Source organism: Elephas maximus, chromosome 22, assembly GCF_024166365.1.
Source record: "Elephas maximus indicus isolate mEleMax1 chromosome 22, mEleMax1 primary haplotype, whole genome shotgun sequence".
NCBI lineage: Eukaryota > Metazoa > Chordata > Mammalia > Proboscidea > Elephantidae > Elephas > Elephas maximus.
This window is the reverse complement of record NC_064840.1, coordinates 76,355,714-76,371,582: the sequence shown is the minus strand read 5'-3', so window position 1 is coordinate 76,371,582 and position 15,869 is coordinate 76,355,714. Positions and strand designations below refer to the sequence as shown.

At 41.1% G+C, this 15,869-nt stretch overlaps 1 protein-coding gene across 1 annotated transcript in view; it reads left to right on the top strand.

The window, feature by feature from the left end:
• Positions 1–15,869, top strand: part of MTMR7 (myotubularin related protein 7) — a 115,550-nt gene that overhangs the window by 26,380 nt on the left and 73,301 nt on the right. The gene's annotated exons all lie outside the window — the stretch shown is intronic.

Sequence of the window (15,869 nt, the reverse complement as noted above, 5' to 3'; positions counted from 1 at the left end):
CATGGTATTGGGGATTGGGGAATTAAAGGAGCAACCTGCTGAACAGGTAAGGTGCAGTCAGATTGCGGAATGCCCTGGTCAGTAGCAGTGGAGGACCATTGAGTCTTTAGATAGGGAGTGTGTCCAAGGTGTGTCTCAGTATGACCATTTTGGGAGCTTTGGCTGCCCATCATCCATTCTCCCTGACTCTCTCTGAGGGACCATTCCTGCTCTTCTCCTAGTCATTGTGTTTGGGTGTGGCATGTACCCCCAGAGTGGCCATTCAGATGATAGAATTTCCCTGACCACGCTGACTGGGTTAAGAATAAGCATGTGACCCAGTAAAATGCAGCAAGGCTTTGCTGGGGCCGCTGGGGGAGTGGCAGGTGACTTTTCACTCTAGCCACGGATGTGGCAGGAGGTTACCAGAGCCATTGTGAGCAGAGAGCAGAGAGCCATCAGAGATAGCAGCTGGCCGAGAGATGGACAGCAAGGAGCTGGGCGTTTTGAGCTCCTGGCTAATCTGAAGGCAGCCCCACCACTGACCTTTTTAGATAGGTGATCCATTAAAATCCATTTTTGCTTAAGCCATGTGAAGTTGAAATTTCTGTCTCTTGCACCTGAAAGAATCCTAACAGATAGAGACGGAGTCAGATGATCTGTGGGCACCGTTACTAGTTAGGGACCTTTTGATAAATAGTCTGGGTGCCTGACACAGAGGAGGCACGCAGCAAATTAATACAATTCATTAATGAATTAATGAAAACCAAAGGGTTAAACTAATGAGCAGAAGCTGTTGAGTTGTCAGCGTTCTTCCATAGACAGCTTACTTTGTATTATATCCAACTATATCGCATATGTTTTCAAAGCAGTTTAGCTTCATAGCAGGATACAATTTTTAAGAAGTTATCTGTTTTTCAGGCAGATTGAAAAGAGGATTCTTTTCATGAGTTTCAGTGTGTGTTTTCCGCTAGCGTTTTTCTCTTCGTTTTCCTGAGGATATTTTATGCCTTAATCATGGATTTTATGACGGGCAGGTCTCTTAAGTTTCTTCTGGTTACATGTCATATATTTTTTTGGGTTATGTTCTGTGATTCTTACCCTTCCGTCAGTTCTCCCCCAATATTTGACCTCTGAATAAAATGGTCCTGGGAAAATATTTTCATTGGTTTTATAGTTTTAAACATTATAATCAGCCTTTTGGGAAAAAGATTGGTGTTCCCGATTTCTCTACCAAATGGCTAGATTAGAAAATTCCTGAAGCTTCATGGCTACCCACTCTTTGAAAAAAAAAAAAAAAACAGAAAACAAAACCTTTATGTAAGTAGAAAAAAATAAGCTTTTTTAAGTTGGAAAAATTAAATGCTTTTTTCTGTAATTATGAGATTGTAACAGTTCTATAGTCTCATAATTAAATCTGGACACTGAAAAAGGAACACTGAAGAAGAATTGATGCATTCGAATTTTAGTGTTGGCAAAGAATATTGAATATACCATGGACTGCCAGAAGAACTTACAAATTTGTCTTGGAGGAATTACAGGCAGAATGCTCCTTAGAAGGGAGGATGGTGAGACTTTGTCTTGCTTACTTTGGACATGTTATCAGGAGGGACCAGTCCCTGGAGAAGGACATCATGCTTAGTAAAGTAGAGGGTCAGTGAAAAAGAGGAAGACCCTCAACGAAATGGATTGGCACACTGGCTGCAACAGTGAGCTCAAACATAGCAACAATTATGAGGATGGCGCAGGACCGGACAACATTTTGTTCTGTTATACACGAGGTCACTATCAGACAGATCAGACTAACAACAGCAATTCTAAATTGTCTAGAAAACCAAACTTTAGATGAAGATTTACAGAACAAACTAGTTTATCATCAAAGTTGGTACGCACATTGTTCTGTGACATTGGTTAACAACCCCACAACACGTCAACACTCTCTGTCCTCAACCCTGGGTTCCCTGTTACCAGCTTTCCTGTTTCTTCCTGACTTCCAGTCCCTACCCCAGGGCTGGTGCATCCCTTTAGTCTTGTAGAAAACTATTTTTTATTGCTTTGATTTTTCTTCTTGAATGTCAAAGTAGTTATGTGTGTGTGTTAGGTGCTGTCAAGTCGGCAAGACAGATTTGTTCCTTCTTCTCGCAGTCCGTGGATTATTCGATATTCTTCTCCAGCACCATAATCCAAAGGCATCAATTCTTCTTCAGTCTTCCTTATTTATTATCCAGATTCCTCGTGCATATGAGGCAATCGAAAACACCATGGCTTGAGTCAGGCTCACCTTAGTCTTCAAAGTGACATCTTTGCTTTTTAACACTTTAAAGAAGTCTTTTGCAGTAGATTTGCCCAATGCAATGCATAGTTTGATGTCTTGACTGCTGCTTCCATGGATGTTGATTGTGGATCCAAGTAAAATGACATCCTTGACAACATCAATCTTTCTCCATTTAGCCTATCTTTCTTGCATACTATATCATTATCCCTCCAGTAGCAGAAAGGAAATGAAGTCACAGATATGAATTGATCGTTCATTGAGAACAGAATAAAACTCCGAAGTCTGTGGGATGAACTTGTTTACTAATAATTACTCTTCATTAATAACTACTGAGATGTGCATTTCCCCTGCCCACCTTCACATATGCAGTTACTCAAAGGTGGGATCGGTCATTGTCCAGGAGCTCGAGAGTCAAACTTAAAACCTGTTACTCAGCAACCATCATACAGACAGGGATACCTGCCATAAATAAAACCACTTTTGGATAGATGGTTCTATAAATAATTCATGGCTGCTTAGAAGAAGTGAGACTTGGAAAGGGTTTTTCCAAGATGTCGGAGGACGTTGACCCTTATGACAGGACACATCCCAGCACACACCTCTAGACACCGCCCAGCTAGTGCGGGGCATGCCTGGGAACCAGGAGCTCCAAGCTGACCTCAGCACCATGTGGGTTTTTCCCTCCAGACGAGGCAGAGTGAACAGGAAAAAAAAAAAAGAAGGGGCTTAAAAATGGCCCACCACGCCTCTCTACACCACAGTACCAATGCCTTAGCTGTAGTCTGAGCTTTTTATTTGCTAACCATAGTACTCTATAAATGAAATTTCAGGGAAAGCGTAGGACAGACTTTGGAACCATGATGCCTTTTCTTAATTGCCAATATTAGGCCTGGAACGAAGACCTACAGGATGGTGGGGATCTAGGGAAGAAGGCATGGTTTGAAATCTGGCTCTGCCACTTTCTAGGTCTGCGACGTTGAACAGCTGGTTTACTCTTCATGAGCTTCCATTTTATCATCCCTAAAATGGACTGACGGTATCTCCCTTCCAGTTAAGCTTAGAAATAGCGTATCGACAATGCCTAGTGTAAAGCCCATCGCTCAGCTGTTGCTCAGTGAATGGCGGGAGCAGTAATACGTGGTGGTGGTGTTTTTGTTCCCTTCCTCCTTTTACCCTCTCTTTTTGAGCGAGAGGTTGTTGAAAGGGATTGGCCATAATTCCTCTTCCTTCCTGACCACCAGCTTTTCTGGAAAATTCATCCTGGGTTGCCTGATTGTGATTCTCAGAAGTTAGTTACGGGTGGAGCGAGGGAGTGGGCACTGCTTAAAGCCAAACCAGCCTGCAAACCCAGGATCATCCACCCAACCAGGCTCTCAATTCCTGGGGTGGCTCCCCTCCCCGAGCTCCCCTACCACCCAGCAGCGGGTGCCCCTCACCCGAGAAGCTGCCAGGTCCAGGATCTGGTCTCCGGGATTCTGAGCAGCTCCAGCGCCTCCTCCTTTGCTCTTTGCGCTGTTCTGTCCTCCCTGACGACCCATGTGGCCCTGAGTGAGCACCTGCACAACCAGTGACCTGAATCCTCACCGCTTTCCCCTCACCGCTGTGCTCATTAGGGCAGAGTGTAATAGAACTACCTTAACTCTTGCACATTTTAAACTCCAGTATTAACACACTTTTTGTGTGTTGCACATCTTCACATGGCTGGTGCTTCTCACAGCTGAAGAACGTTTTAGGAAAAATGGACTCTGCTTACACTCTTACTGTAATGGTCTCAAGTTTGGTTCCTGCACGAGTCCTTCTTGCCACTCAGGCAATTTGGGACCCGTGGTGTGAGCATTCGATGGGTGGGCACTGAGAAGCCAGCTTGGTTTGTTTGCCAGGTAGCTTGAACACCAACAATAAAAATTGCGTGTGCACACACACACACCACACACAAATAGATGGATGAATGGGTGAATGGATAGATGGGTAGGTCAATTAATTTTGAAATATTATGTTTTCAGAAACCAGGTTGGTATCCTGATATAAGCATGCATTTTGGATAATCTTTTCTTTTGCATTTATCTTAAAGAATTTTATGAGCATTAGGATTAAGTAGAATACTTAAAAAAGATTCAGTATGATGTCATTTGTTAAACAGAAGGTGATGAAAATATTTGCTTTTAATATTACAGTAAGATATTTCACTAATTCAAACTTAAAATCAAATGATACTTATCAGAGGTAAAAATTAACTTAGGTAGCCTTACCAATTATGCCAGGATTCCTGGGCAGCAATTTCATAACTCTACAGAGGAGGAGAGGGGAAGGCGAGCTCAAGAGGGGAAGAAAGCTTGGGGACTGGAAAAGAGCCGGTTGTGGCCCAGGCACCTTCTCCACCGAGCTAGTGGATCAGTGTGTTCCTCTCTCTCTCTCCTCGGAGCCTGGGACGCTGGACATCGGTGCAGCCTCCTGACCACTTGCAGAGACATCTGCAGCGTCCATTGTTGCTGAGGTTGGGGCTTCCTTTCCTTAGTAAATCACAAGACTTTTATTGGCCAACCACGTTTTCGTTGTTATTGTGTGCCGTTGAGTCGATTCCAACTCACAGCAACTCCACATGACAGAATAGAACTGGTGCATAGGGTTTTCTTTACCGGAGCAGATAGCCAGGTCTTTCTCCCGCAGAGCTACTGGGTGGATTGGAACCGCGAACCTTTCGGTTAGCAGGCAAATGCTTAACGGTTGCACCACCAAGGCTCCTTGACCAACCACATTACTGAGTGTTAATTTTTGGAGAATTTAATATTGATTCATTACTGTAGGTATTTTCACAACTGCCATTTTGTGCCTTTTCTTGCTGTCGCCAGAACTCCAGCCTGTTAGAACCAACCGAGACACGTAAAGACCCTTTTTAGGTCTCTTCTAGAATCAGAACGTAGAGATACAACTCACCTGCCTACACCCAGCAGTTCAGTGGCAGAACCAGAACCAGAGTCCAGGCCTCCTGACTCATATTTTTTTTCATGTTGTAAAGTTAGAAAATGTCATGATACCAAATTTAGCATGACAAACTATTTATCTAGCTGCTTTTCTTAGATTAGAACATAAACTTGTCTTAGGTTTTGGCTGCTGTGGGCATTTTGATTCCTCCCGGTTTAACAACCTCTGGATCTCTTCCCCCAAGTGATTGGCAGTGACCTTCAGCCTAATTTATATATGGTATTAAGGGCTTGGCCTTTGGCCGAGACAACGGTGCCATTGGTTGTCCTCTGCCCTTCTAAATGAAAGGTAACTGTTGTGGGTTGAATGTGTTCCCCCCAAAAATTATGTTGAAGTTTTACCCTGGATACCTGTCAATGTGACCTTATTTGGAAACAGGATCTTTGCAGATGTTATTTAGCTAATATGAAGTCATATTGGCCTCAATCCACTATGACTGGTGTCATAAGGAGAAGAGCCACAGAGCCAGCGAGACACAGAGGGAAGATGGCCGTGTGAAGATGGAGGCAGAGACTGTACAGAAGGAAACCCTGCCCTGTCCTGTGCCATCCTCACAACTGTTGTTACGCTTGAGCCCATTGTTGCAGCCATTCTGTCAATGCATCTTCTTGAGGGTCTTCTTCTTTTTCACTGACCCTCTACTTTCCAAGCAAGATGTCCTTCTCCAGGGACTGGTCCCTCCTGATGAAATGTCCAAAATATGTGAGATGAAGTCTCACCATCCTTGCTTCTAAGGAGCATTCTGGCTGTACTTCTGCCAAGACACATTTGTTCATTCTTATGGCAGTCCATGGTCTATACGGTATGCTTCGCCAACACCTTGATTCAAAGGCATCGATTCTTCTTCAGTCTTCCTTATTCGTTGTCCAGCTTTTGCATGCATATAGGCGATTGAAAACACCATGGCTTGGGTCAGGCACACCTTAGTCCTTAAAGTGACATCTTTGCTTTTTAACACCTTAAAGAGGTCCTTTGCAGCAGATTTGCCTAATACAATATGTCATTTAATTTCTTGACTGCTGCTTCCATGGGCGTTGATTGTGGATCCAAGTATGAAAACCTTCTTCCCCACCAGACCTTTGTATGCTGGATTTCCTCAGACCCATCCTCTTCTCACTCTGCATTCTCTCCCTGTGTAACCTCTTCCAGTCCCGTGTTCCAAAATCATCTACATATCATGTCTACGAACTCAGTACAGTCAGCAAACCTGGGCATCAGTGATTGTAAGATGCATTGAGATTTTGTGTATCACAAAGAAAGAAAAAAGCCCTGTTGATTCAGTGACACAATACTCTCTTATCACATCAATCATAAGAAAAAAAAAAAAAACACTTTGCCATCTCATAGTGACCCTATAGGACAGAGTAGAACTGCCCCATAGGGTTTCCAAGGAGCAGCTGGTGGATTTGAACTGCCATGCCAGTCTTTTTGTTAGCAGTCTAAGCTCTTAACCACCATGCTACCAGAGTTTCCATGAATCATAAGAGGCATCCCATTTTTATAAACGTGAGACTTGAGCATCTAAGAATTGGTGATACATTTGTATATATCAGATTCCATTTTCAGGGCACGAGTACCTGGTGTGCCTTAAGCATGGTGTTTTTAAAGACATACAAATGGAATTGCAATAACTTTGTCTCAAAAAGCTAGTAGTTACCTGGAAGGAAGTCAGTCCTCTGACAGCCGAACGGCCATGGTCCCCCCTCTCTCTTCCCCTGCTAGAGTCTAGGCTTCAGGAAGAAACCACAGCTCATCCTGAGGCCTCATGTTCTCCCCAGGTAATCTGCAGGGACTGGGAGAGAAAAAATTTGTTCCAGGACCAAGAACAACGTGTTTGACACCTATCAAGGGCCATGGACCTCCTTGGGTTTTTGAGCTGCAGGGTCTACAGTTGTGCTTAACTCAAGTGAGTCATGTGGGTATAGGCCTTTGGAGCGCCTGCCTGCTGTACACCATGGGGCATACACAGAGAAGTTTCCATCCTCCCAGACAGCTTTCCAAGCCCAGGGGGACCGGCTCACCGTGCTCTATTCCTGTTCTTTGCTGTCTGCTTCTGTGTAAGTATCTCATGTGTGTGACCCAGGCAGACTGGAAGGATGCAGCGCCTATGGTGAGGTTACTGCTCCTGGTCAGGGTCCTCATCCTAGTGGTCTTGTGGTTGCTTGGAATCCTGGGGCCGCCTCTGAGGCAACCTGCGTGTGCAGCCCACTACGTAAGAGCCATATCTCTGTATGCCTGAGGGAGGTCTCATTACTGCATAGCTAATTATATGGACAGAGGTGCTAAAATTCGGTTAGCCAAACCATGAGGCAGAATCGTTGAGCCAGTGTGTCTTCAAGATGGTGCCAAACCCTGAGATTTATTTCATATTAGGATGGTGGATGCTAGAGCCACAGTTAGGAATGTTCTTGTTTTATCAGTGTAAACCATGAGGTGGCCCCTGAGCAGTGCTTGATATTGTCACGGACTTTCTGAGACAACTGAATTTTAATTTCATTAGTCATTGCTTTTATGGTCCAACATGATTGGGAAATCATGTTGCTGCTACACTGTTCTCTGTTTCCCCATTGGGAGCCCTGGTAGCACAGTGGTTAAGAACTCGGCTGCGAGCCAAAAGGTTGGCAGTTCAAATCCAGCAGGCACCCCTTGGAAACCCTATGGGGCAGCTCTACTCTGTCCTACAGAGTCACTATGGGTCAAAGTCGACATGACCGCAATGGGTATCAGGCTCCCTCATATCTTCGAGATTGCTTTTGACAGCTTTGGTCTCAACTTGGGACCTGTAACAACTAGTGACAAACTTTGGAATGTAATTTTCCTGCAGCTGCATCCAAAGCTAACAAAAACACATGGAAAAATCCCATTAAGTAGTCAAATCTGCCACCATCTGTGTACCTTGTTCTTGTCCACTGGGGTCTTCTGAAAACAATCTAAGTGTTATTTATAGTTCCCATCACTTCGGTAGGGAGAGTATTTCATACTAAATAATTTTGCCTTAAAATACTCTCTTAAGTTCAATATTATTATCCCAGTAAAGTTCTGTTCCATTAGTCCTAAGTGCAGGAAGAGTGATTTATCCTTCATTTTCGATATTATCAGCCGATACATCATCCCTGGACCTCTACCTAGTTAAGCACATTTTAGCATGTAAATGAGGTTGTTGTTTTTCCCATAGGAACTTTCCAAGAATAATATATTCTTTTGCTTTTTTCTTTCTACATAATTTCTTCCTTGTAGTTGGTTCAAAATAGAATGTTTAATAACAAAAGTTGAAATTAAAAACCCACCACGTGGGAATTGAAAAATAGACCCCTAAATAACTCGTGGGTCAGAGATGAAATAAAAACTGCAGTTATAGGCTATCCATAAGGTAACGAAAGTGAGGATACTGCAAATAAAATGCACAGGATGCAGCCAAAAATTTATTTGGAGGAAAATGATGGGACTTGAAGACTTCTGTTATTAAACAAAAAGAATGAAAATGAATTAACTATTCAACTTAAGAATTTAGAAAACAAACAAAAATTGTCTGAGATACCCCAGGGAAGCAAGATATAACATTTATTAACAAACAAAAGCAGGAATTAACACATTAGAAAAAAATTAACAAGGCCTGGTTATTAAAAAAAAAAAAAAATCTCTGCCTGTCTAATAAAAAAAAAGATAATTCACAATACAAGGAATGAGAGATGGGGTAAAGAGAGAAGCTTAGCCCACAAATATGGATTAAAAGATGGTTTGCAAGAATATGAAAATATGCAATAAACAGGTAATTTGTCAAACAAATAGACGTCATCAGAATGAGATTTAGTAAAAAATAGAAACATTGAGTAGATCTATAACTACATAAGAAATTGGAAAAATTCTGTAAAAAGAAATGCCTGTGTCTGTTATTAAGTAGCAAATAATTTGTATGATGAAAAAGTATCCTAATTAGTGGATGTAATCATAAAAAATCATAGCCCTCATTAATTCACCTGATAAAAGTAGTTCAAATAGGATAAAAAAAAATATGATGAAAAAGTATCCTAATTAGTGGACGTAATCATAAAAAATCATAGCCCTCATTAATTCACCTGATAAAAGTAGTTCAAATAGGATAGTACATGCTAATCTCTCTTAAAAGTACGGATGCTAAAGAAAAAAATTATGACAGATAAAAGCCAAGAAACGTTAAACAAAAAAATCAATGCCAATTCCAAATTGGTCATATACCAGTAATCCAAGACTGCTTTAACAATTAAGAAACCTATTAAAATTATCTATTCTTGTTGCTGTTAGGTGCTATCAAGTCAATTTTGACTCACAGTGACCCATGTGACGGAGCAGAACTGCCCCGTAGGGTTTTCTTGGCTGTAATCTTTACAGAAGTGGATCACCGGTCTCTCTCCTGTGGAGCTACTGAGTGGGTTCTAGCCACCAACCTTTCAGTTACTAGCCGAGTGCTTAGCAGTCTGCACCACCAGGCCTCCTAAAATTATTGGGTCAAAGGAGGGCACTGGTGGTTCAGTGGTCGAATTCTTGCCTACCATGTGGGAGACCTGGCTTTGATTCCAGCCAGTGCACCTCAAACACAGCCACCACCCACCCATCTGTCGGTTGAAGCTTGTGTGTTGCTGTGATGCTGAAAAGGTTCCAGTGGAGTGTCTAGACTAAGAGGGACTAGGGAGAAAGGCCTGGTGATTTACTTCCAAAAATCAGGCAAGGAAAACCCTATGGATGACCACGGTCCAGTCTGTCGCTGTTCCTGGGGATGGCGCAGGACCACGGTGTTCAGTTCTGCTGTGCGTGGGGTCACCATGAATTGGGGGCCAAATCAACAGCAGCTAACAACAACAACAAAGTCAAAAGGCAAGTATTCAGCCAAATACTTATTTAAAAGCATAATTTCATTCCTGGTTTTTAAAAATCAAAACTCTTAGTAGACCAGGAATAGGCCACTTCTACAATATCATTAAAAAAAAAAATCAACATCAATAAGTGTTCCCATTGAAAACACAGGTGCCCATGAAAAGATGCTCAACATCTTTAGTCATCAGGTAAATGGACATAAAAACCATAATGAGATACCGTGTCCCACCTACTAGGACGATTGTCATAAAAAAGAGATGATAACAAGTGTGGTGAGAATGTGGAGAAATCGGAGCCCTAACGCATTGCTGCTGTGATTGTAAAACGGTGCAGCCACGTCGGAAAACAGCCTGGCAGTCTCTCACAAGGTTAAACATAGAGTTACCATAAGACCAGGAAAACCTGGTTAAAAGCTGTGGGTGCTGACGAAAAGGTTGGCAGTTGGAATCCCCTAGGCGCTCCTTGGAAACCCTATGGGGCAGTTCTACTCTGTCCTATTGGGTTGCTGTGAGTTGGAATTGACTCGATGGCAGTGGGTAGTGTGGTGGACCATAAGACTGAACAGATCCACTCCTGGGATGTACCCTATGTAGCCAAGAGAAATGAGAACAAATGTTCACACAAACACTTGTACGTGAATGTTGATAGAACATTGTTCATAACAGCCAAATGCCCATTAACTGATGAATGAATAAACAAAATGTGATGTATTTATACAATAGAATGTTCAGCAATAAAAAGAAATGGGTTGTAAAATGGTACTGCTGGTGTAAAAGACATTTTGGTATTTCCTCCAAAACTTAAACATAGAATTACTATGTGACCCAGCAATGTGACTCTTAGGTATATACCTACAAGTCTTGAAAGCAGAGATTCAAATACTTTTACACCAATGTTCATTGGAGCACTATTCACAATACCCAAAAGGTAGTAACAACCCAAATGTCCATCAGCAGGTGAGTGGATAAACAAAATGTGGTATGCACACATAATGGAGTATTACTCAGAGGTCAAGAGAAACGAAGTTCTGATACATGCTACAACGTGGCTGAATATCGAAAACTGTACGTTGAGTGAAATAAATCAGACGCAAAAGACAAATACTGCATAATCCTGCTTGTCTGAAATCTCTAGAATAGACAAATGCATAGAGACCAAAGTCGATTCGTGGTTACTAGGAGGGTGGAAGGGGAAAAGGAAGAGTTACTGTTTAAGTGGCACTGGGTTTCTGTTAAGAGTGATGGAAGCATTGCAAATAGTTGTGATGGTCGCACAACACAGTGAACATAATGTCACTGAATTGTCCACATAAAAATGTTTGAAATGACAAATGCTTTATATATATATATATATACGTATATATACACATATTTCAGCCACAATAAAAATAAGAAATGATGCATGCTACAAATGGATGAACTTGGATTGAAAACATCATGCCAAGTGAAAGAAACCAGTCGCGAGTACAACATATTACATTGCTCCATTTATGTGAAGTGTCCAGAGTAGTTAAATCCACAGAGACAGAAAGCAGACTGACACCTGCCTGGGGAAAACTTAGGGAGTGACTGCTAATAGGCACAGAATTTCTTTTGGGATGATGAAAAAAAATTTTAGAACATTCTAAAACTGATTTTGGTGCTGGTTGCACAATGATAATATTGCTGTGAATGAATATGCTAAAAACCATTGAATTATATACTTTAAATGGGTGAATTGTGTGGTATGCCGGTGATATCTCAATAAAGCTGTTATTGAACAAGCAAGCAAGCAAAAAAATACAAGGTGTCTGCTATGTACTGTTACTCTGAAGGTTAATTCTATTCAACAAGGTTTATCTAGTTAATGCTGTTAAACAAGGGAGAAAAAATCTGTAAATACTAGAAAGAAAGAGGCAGCATTCCTGTCCTGTCTACTCAGAACATCCAAGAGTCTTAACTGAAAAAAATCATTACCCAAAACCCAGTGCCGTTGAGTTTAGAACCAATAAAAAAGATTGGTAAAAGAGCAGGTATAAAACACGCATACAAAAATTAAGCAATAGGCCACAATCCTCACTATATAAAGAGTTCTTATAAGTAGCGATAGCCAGTTACCCAGTAGGAAAATAAAACAGTGTTTGAAGACCCTTGACAAAAGAGACACACATGATTGGTAAGCATGTGAAACACTGTGTAGCGTATGAGTAACAAAAGAAATACTTATAAAAACTGAACCAAATTTTATTTCTCATTTGGTCAAAAAGTCAAACAATAAAAAGACTATCCAGCGTTGGGAAGAGTAGGAAGACCTGGACGTACACAATTTGTAGATTGAACATTGATTCAGAGTTCCAAGGGCTTGGCTTAGCAATGCCTTTCCAATGGATAACATTAAATTCTATTTCTAGAAATTAGTCCTAAGAAAATAATTACAGCTGTGTGCAAACATTAGCCTCAGGGATTCCCATTACAGAATTGTTAATAATAATGAAAATTAGAAACAATATTAACATGTAGTAAATTATGTTGCAGCCATAATATCTTTATTATTATTTTTTCCAGCCATAGTATTTTTAGGAGTCTACTTCATTACATGGAAGAGTGCTTACAAAATATTTTAAATGGTATAAAAATCCCAGTAGCTTTTAAACAGCATGATTCCCCAACTCTATATCCCATTTTTAGTTTAAAAATGTATATATAGGGTAGAAAACACTAGAAAGATATCTGATAATACTGACATCTGCTCTTTTTCTAATTAAGAATGTAATAGAATTACAGCCCATGTTGTTTTTATCTACCTCATCTCATAACATGATTCTCTTGCCCTTCCAGTCTATCACTTAATATGGTTAAATTTTTGTTCTCCATATATATAGTTCTCAAATTTCTTTGAGTATCACTCATTTTGGGGTAACTTTCAGCTTATGAGATTATATTTGTTGAAATATATCATTTATATAATAATTCAAAAACAGTTGTAGCAGTACATCAATAGGAAACTGCCAGAAATTCAAGCTGGATTCAGAAGAGGACATGGAACCAGGGATATCATTGCTGATGTCAGATGGATCCTGGCTGAAAGCAGAGAATACCAGAAAGATGTTTACCTGTGTTTTATTGACTATGCAAAGGCATTCGACTGTGCGGATTGTAATAAATTATGGATAACATTACAAGGAATGGGAATTCCAGAACATTTAATTGTGTTCGTGAGAAACCCGTACATAGATCAAGAGGCAGTGGTTTGAACAGAACAAGGGGATAACGTGTGGTTTAAAATCAGAAAAAGTGTGTGCTAGGGTTGTATCCTTTCACCATACTTACTCAATCTGTATGCTGAGAAAATAATCTGAGAAGATGGGCTATATGAAGAAGAACATGGTATCAGGATTCGAGGAAGACTCATTAGCAACCTGCGTTATCGGATGACACAACCTTGCTTGCTGACAGTGAAGAGGACTTGAAGCACTTACTGAAGAAGATCGAAGTCTTCTGTATGGATTTACGCCTCAACATAAAGAAAACAAGAATTGTCACAACTGGGCCAATAAGCAATATTATGATAGAGAAAATATTGAAGTTGTCCAGGATGTCATTTTACTTGGATCCATGATCAATGCCCACAGAAGCAGCAGTCAAGAAATCAAACAGTGTATTGCATTGGGCAAATTTGCGGCAAAAGATCTCTTTAAAGTTAAAAAAGAAAAAAAGAAAAAAGCAAAGATGTCATTTTGAGGACTAAGGTGCACCTGACCCAAACCATGGTATTTTTAATTGCCTCATAAGCATTCGAAAGTTGGACAATGAATAAGGAAGAGAGAAGAAGAATTGATGCCTTTGAATTATAGTGTTGGCAAAGAATACTGAATATACCATGGGCTGCCGGAAGAACAAACAAATCTGTCTTGAAAGAAGCACAACCAGAATGCGCCTTAGAAGCGAGGATTTCGAGACATCGTCTCACGTGCTTTGTGCATGTTATCAGGAGGGATCAGTCTCTGGAGAAGGACATCATGCTTGGTAAAGTAGAAGATCAGGAAAAAAGAAGACCTTCAATGTGATGGGTTGACACAGTGGGCTCAGGCACAACAATGATTGTGAGGATGGTGCAGGACTGGGCAGTATTTCTTTCTGTTGTGTATGGTGTTGCTATGAGTAGGAACCAACTGGACAGCACCTAACAACAACAACATAATATTTTTCACTATTTTGATCACAGTAACATTACATTCATTGTAAGTTTTAGACTTCTAAACCTGTTTTTTTCCCCCTGATAACTTATTTTACTAGTCTAGTTTTAATTTCTGGAAACTATTTCCCAGCTTAAGGTTCTCTGCCCTAAATTAGGTTATTCACTTTCAGAAATTCTCTGTTCCTTTCAGCAAATCACAAACACATGATTTCACACCATGTCTTCTGTCTTTGCCTTGGTTTGAGAGCTGGTAGATTAGGGGCAGTACTGGGAAATGAACATTTTTACGTACATGGACTTTGAGAAGGCCACAGGAATTTCACAACCACCCCAGAGTAAATTCTGTGGCTGAAAAAATATTTAAAATATGAAATTCTTTATTTACCTCAGTAGATCCCAGAAAAATCAAGGGCAATTGGGAAGAAGTGGGATGGGACCCTCAAGAGTTATTCCTGGTTGTAAGAGGAGACTGAGACTCCTGGACTTCTTAAGTGCTGTTTGCTCTTGGCTGCCTAAGGAACGTTCGTTAGTCTGGCATTCCCTTGGGCCATCCTGGGAGCAGATGAGGAGCCGGTGGCTCTCCCAAACTATACCAGGACCACGACTTGTATATTAGACTGAAGCATGGAGCAAATTCGATTCACTAGCCCCTAAACTGCCTCATGGATGCACATAACCATCCTGACTTGAGGCAGGAGGGTTGAGCCAGTGTCTGCCTGATGCGTGGCAGTGGCAGCATTGCTAAGCCCGCTGGTCATCCCAGGGATGTCCATCTGGTGGTTACAGTGGTCTGCTTTGCCACCACGTCATTGCTTCATTTTTCACTTGCTCTGTGGACGTCGTCTTGCTGTTTCCATTACATTTCATATTGGAATAATCTCAGTGCACACGTTCTTGGGACTGCTGTGCGTGTAAGGAGTGTATGCTTGATTAAAAAATTGTTTCTAGAAAGTTGTTTCTGTTTGAACAGCTTAAACTTTAGCTGAGTGGTAAGAACTCAGTTGATTAGGGAGATTTTGTTACGAGTTATTCTAAATGGATTTCCATTAGAAATGAATACACAGGTCTTCGTTTGGTGGGTTTTCCTTGTAACCACGCAGAACATTTCTTAGGTACCTTTTTCTCCCACCTATATGTTTGTATTTCCTACTAGTTGATATAAGGTCTCTGGGTGGTACAAATGGTTAGGTGCTCAACTAGTATCTGAAAGTTGGTGGTTCCAACCCACCCAGAGGTACCTCAAAAGGCAGCCCTGGCAATCTGCTTTTCAAAGTCACAGCCTTAAAAACCCTGTGGAGCAGTTCAACCCTGCACACACGGGGACGCTGGGAGTTACCATCGACTCAAACGCAACTAACAACAGAACTAGTTGATATAGAAGCAGATAGCTTGGAGGCCATTTCTGCTATTGAGAAACATGTAGAAAAAGCTACGTTTTTTCCCTTTCTCATAGAACACATATATAGTCACTGTGTAAACTTAGAACTTTGATGCATAAACTTTCTGCCTTAAATTATAAATTTTATATAATTACAATGAAATGGAAATGGTGACCTATTTAAAACCCAAGGAGCCCTGGTGGCACAATGGTTAAGCCCTCAGCTAC